Source organism: Nyctereutes procyonoides, unplaced genomic scaffold (genome assembly GCF_905146905.1).
Source record: "Nyctereutes procyonoides isolate TBG_1078 unplaced genomic scaffold, NYPRO_anot_genome, whole genome shotgun sequence".
NCBI classification, from domain to species: domain Eukaryota; kingdom Metazoa; phylum Chordata; class Mammalia; order Carnivora; family Canidae; genus Nyctereutes; species Nyctereutes procyonoides.
The window spans coordinates 23,121,914-23,127,150 of record NW_026575146.1 but is presented as its reverse complement, the minus strand read 5'-3'; the positions used below and the strand labels follow the sequence as shown (position 1 = coordinate 23,127,150).

The 5,237-nt window shown below is 40.4% G+C and overlaps 1 pseudogene; it reads right to left on the bottom strand.

Moving 5' to 3' along the window:
- Positions 1–1,646: 1,646 nt before the first annotated feature.
- Positions 1,647–1,888, bottom strand: LOC129499733 (cytochrome c oxidase subunit 7B, mitochondrial-like; annotated as a pseudogene).
- Positions 1,889–5,237: the final 3,349 nt, after the last annotated feature.

Below are 5,237 nucleotides of genomic sequence, written 5' to 3'. Positions count from 1 at the left end.
TCTCCCTATGAGGGAGAGGTCCATATCCTTCCACTTCCTGATCCCTTGATAGAACTCTGCAATCTAGAAATCCATGTCCTTCCATCTGAGGAAAACGTATTGAATTATTTCTTAGATGATATCTTATTCTATTCTACCTATTTCCCTTGCTTTCTCCTGGAATCTTCTTAGTAGGATGATAGATCTCCTAAAGGAGTGTTCTTTTTTTTTTTTAATTTTTTTTAAAATTTATTTATGATAGTCACAGAGAGAGAGAGAGAGAGAGGCAGAGACACAGGCAGAGGGAGAAGCAGGCTCCATGCACCAGGAGCCCAACATAGGATTCGATCCCGGGTCTCCAGGATCACGCCCCAGGCCAAAGGCAGGCACCAAACCGCTGCGCCACCCAGGGATCCCCTAAAGGAGTGTTCTAATTTTCTTTACTTTTCTCTCTTTCCCATCTCTTTATCTTAATCCTTTACTTCCTGGAAGATTTCCTCCCAGTGTATCCTCCAATCCTTCTATTGAATTTTTAATTTCTGCTATCATGCTAATCTCCAAGGACTCTTTTGTTTTCTAAATGTTTTTTAATACTATTCTATTCTTGTTTCATATATGTAATGTCTCCTCTTATACCTCTAAAATCATTATGGTGTTTTTTTTTTTTAAGTTTTCTTAGAAGAATATAATTTCAGGGCACCTGGATGGCTCAGTCAGTTGGGTGTCCAACTCTTGGTTTCAGCTCAGGTCATGATATTGGGTTCATGGGACTGTCCCCGCATCAGGCTCTGAGCTCAGAATCTTGTCTGCTTGTCCCTCTTCATGCCCCTCTAAACCTCCTCCAACTTGCTTGCACATGTACACACCCTCTCTCTTTCTAAAATAAATAAATAAAGCCTAAAAAAATGTGTACAATTTATTTCTTCCAAGCAGCCTTTTCCAACAAGGCTTCCAACAAGCCTTTGTTTTGACTTCTTTTTTACTTCTTTCAAATCTCTGGAGCTCCCTGGTTGTCCACTCAAATCAGATAAAATACAAACTTTGGTAGAGTTTGTTGATTATGGACTTCAATACAGGATAATAAGTTGGGGAATTTAAATGTGAATCTCAAAATGGGTTGTTTTATTGAAATCTCTTTTCTTAGGTGGTTAGATTTACTAGACATGGCTCCTCTGACCTACAGCCTGGATAAAGGCCTGAATGCCAGCGTTCTGGGAGCCAGGTTGGGTAAGAAGGTTGGGGAAATAAAAATTCAGTATGCACATTTTAACTTAATTTCCATTTGTTCAATGTAATGTCCCCACCTGCAACTAGCCAAGTGTTCCTTAGTTCAGAAATCTTTTTGAAAAACCATATGTAGAGATTGAAATTCCCATCTTTCTCTAGGGTACAGAGAAGCAGTTGCCAAGCCACATGGGATAGGGGCAGAGACCTGAGGGACCAATTCTTCTTAAACAAGCTTTCAGCCAATGCTGTTTTTAGCCCCCATACCACCCGCATTTCCAGAGGAGACTGGTGCTGCTGATTGCTAAGTTTTTTTTTTTTTTGAAGGTTTCAAATGTACTTTATTTCTTAAATCATGCCATATTTTAGTGGGTGCACAGTGCTTTCACTTGGCATCAATTAAGAGTTGGTTTTGAAACAATTCATTATTATACCAGCTGGGATTACTGATCCCTCCATTCCTTTAAGGATGACTCTGCCAACAGGGGACAGGTTCCATTCTATCCCAATTTGTGTTGCTATATATGCCCATACAGCAATAGAGAAAGTGGCTCCACTAGCTAATACAGCATTACCATATTTGTCATGGAAATCAGGTGCCGGTTTCTGGTGACTGCCTTGCCATTGTTTGTGGAATGCTTTGAACTCCGAGACGATTTCGAGCCTTTCTGGCCTCGGGAAACATCCTGAATCTGAAGGCAGAAACGATGCAACTGCGGTTACTGCTTTGCTACAACTTCGTGCCAAGGACCCTTGCAAAGAGCCCTGAAACACAAAATGATTCCTGAGCTTTTAAAGAAAAGTCTCATGGCACAATCATATCATTTCTTATTTTTCTCCAGTTCTGTCTTGGGATTTAGATTTCTCAAGTCCATTAGAAAAATTATCATTTACCATCTGCTTTCCAAATTCCAAAAATTGTCCTGCTTTCTCTTCTCCTCTTCTCTACTTGCTTTATGATGTGAAAAAAAAAAATCCCTTTGCTTTGTTTTATTGTGGTTGAACATGTACTTTCAAACCAACAATTTCCTTTAAAGAATTTATTTACTTATTCATGACACACAGAGAGAGGCAGAAACATAGGCAGAGGGAGAAGCAGGTTCCCTGTGGGGATCCTGATGTGGGACTTCATCTCAGGACCCTAGTATCACACCCTGGGCCAAAGGCAGACGCTCCATCACTGAGCCACCCAGGCGTCCCTCAACCCAACCGTTTTAACCAGAAGTAACTCTTTCAGTTGTCTTTCACCACCAATCATCCTTTGACCAAGTCTTAGTGTAAATTATTCAATCTCAAGTTGGAGGGGGAACATAGAGGATCTGGAATAAATGTTTAGATTTTAAGACAATGAATGACTTTTATAGAGAAAGCTTCATCATGCATCTGCAAGGAGAGGGAGGCAGTTTGCTAGCTGGGATAAATGTGCTTATGAGGCTGGAAAATTGTGGGATTCTGTTGCTATGAACAGTGGCAAACAGACTTAAAGATTGTGGACTGATTTTAAGTTAGTCTTCTTAGATTGCATATGAATTGAATGGGAACAGTCATCTCATCAAGAAATCTTGAGCAGAGCTAGGAGCTGAGAAAGGGGTTCGGACTGTTTTGATTTTTGAGAGGCAAAACATCTGTTTTTGATTTTATGCACTGCCCTCTCTCCAGGAGCTGTTAAGTATCTTTAAAGATGCCTAAACACATGATGATCTGGTCTCTGTGAAATAAAGTATGGTTTAATAAATCCAGATTGTATCCATCTACTTGCTTGGACATTTGAAAAAAGTTGCCCCACAGCTTGACCATGTCTCAGACTTGAGTTTATCCAAGTTGCTATTTTTGGATAGACTGTGCAAAGTAAGCCAAATAACAGTTGATTTTCCATCTGCCTCTGATTATCTGAGGTAATGTTTCCCAAACTGTGTTCTGTGGAACATCAAAACCCAAATTGCCAGTGGGTACTCCATAAAAAAAAATAACAAAACAATAAAAAGCATTCGTCTTCTTCTTTTTTTTTTATAAATTAATTTTTTTGGTGTTCAATTTACCAACATACAGAATAACACCCAGTGCTCATCCCGTCAAGTGTCCCCCTCAGTGCCCGTCACCCCCACCCCCCGCCCTCCCCCCCTTCCACCACCCCCAGTTCGTTTCCCAGAGTTAGGAGTCTCTATGTTCTGTCTCCCTTTCTGATATTTCCCACACATTTCTTCTCCCTTCCCTTATATTCCCTTTCACTATTATTCATATTCCCCAAATGAATGAGAATATACACTGTTTGTCCTTCTCCAATTGACTCATTTCACTCAGCATAATACCCTCCAGTTCCATCCACGTTGAAGCAAATGGTGGGTATTTGTCGTTTCTAATGGCTGAGGAATATTCCATTGTATACATAAACCACAGCTTCTTTATCCATTCATCTTTCGATGGGCACCGAGGCTCCTTCCACAGTTTGGCTATTGGGGACATGGCTGCTAGAAACATCGGGGTGCAGGTGTCCCGGCGTTTCATTGCATCTGTATCTTTGGGGTAAATCCCTAACAGTGCAATTGCTGGGTCATAGGGCAGGTCTATTTTTAACTCTTTGAGGAACCTCCACACAGTTTTCCAGAGTGGCTGAACCAGTTCACATTCCCACCAACAGTGTAAGAGGGTTCCCTTTTCTCCGCATCCTCTCCAACATTTGTGGTTTCCTGCCTTGTTAATTTTCCCCATTCTCACTGGTGTGAGGTGGTATCTCATTGTGGTTTTGATTTGTATTTCCCTGATGGCAAGTGATGCAGAGCATTTTCTCATGTGCTTGTTGGCCATGTCTATGTCTTCCTCTGTGAGATTTCTCTTCATGTCTTTTGCCCATTTCATGATTGGATTGTTTGTTTCTTTGGTGCTGAGTTTAATAAGTTCTTTATAGATTTTGGAAACTAGCCCTTTATCTGATATGTTATTTGCAAATATCTTCTCCCATTCTGTAGGTTGTCTTTTAGTTTTGTTGACTGTATCCTTTGCTGTGCAAAAGCTTCTTATCTTGATGAAGTCCCAATAGTACATTTGCTTTTGCTTTCGTGGATGTATCTTGCAAGAAGTTACTGTGGCCAAGTTCAAAAAGGGTGTTGCCTGTGTTCTCCTCTAGGATTTTGATGGACTCTTGCCTCACATTTAGATCTTTCATCCATTTTGAGTTTATCTTTGTGTATGGTGCAAGAGAGTGGTCCAGTTTCATTCTTCTGCATGTGGATGTCCAATTTTCCCAGCACCATTTATTGAAGAGACTTTCTTCCAGTGGATAGTCTTTCCTCCTTTATCGAATATTAGTTGACCATAAAGTTCAGGGTCCACTTCTGGGTTCTCTATTCTGTTCCATTGATCTATGTGTCTGTTTTTGTGCCAGTACCACACTGTCTTGATGACCACAGCTTTGTAGTACAACCTGAAATCTGGCATTGTGATGCCCCCAGCTATGGTTTTCTTTTTTAAAATTCCCCTGGCTATTCGGGGTCTTTTCTGATTCCACACAAATCTTAAAATAATTTGTTCTAACTCTCTGAAGAAAGTCCATGGTATTTTGATAGGGATTGCATTAAACGTGTAAATTGCCCTGGGTAACATTGACCTTTTCACAATATTAATTCTGCCAATCCACGAGCATGGAATATTTTTCCATCTCTTTGTGTCTTCCTCAATTTCTTTCAGAAGTGTTCTATAGTTTTTAGGGTATAGATCCTTTACCTCTTTGGTTAGGTTTATTCCTAGGTATCTTATGCTTCTGGGTGCAATTGTAAATGGGATTGACTCCTTAATTTCTCTTTCTTCAGTCTCATTGTTAGTGTATAGAAATGCCACTGACTTCTGGGCATTGATTTTGTATCCTGCCACGCTACCAAATTGCTGTATGAGTTCTAGCAATCTTGGGGTGGAGTCTTTTGGGTTTTCTATGTAGAGTATCATGTCATCGGTGAACAGGGAGAGTTTGACTTCTTCTTTGCCAATTCGAATGCCTTTAATGTCTTTTTGTTGTCTGATTGCTGAGGCTAGGACTTCCA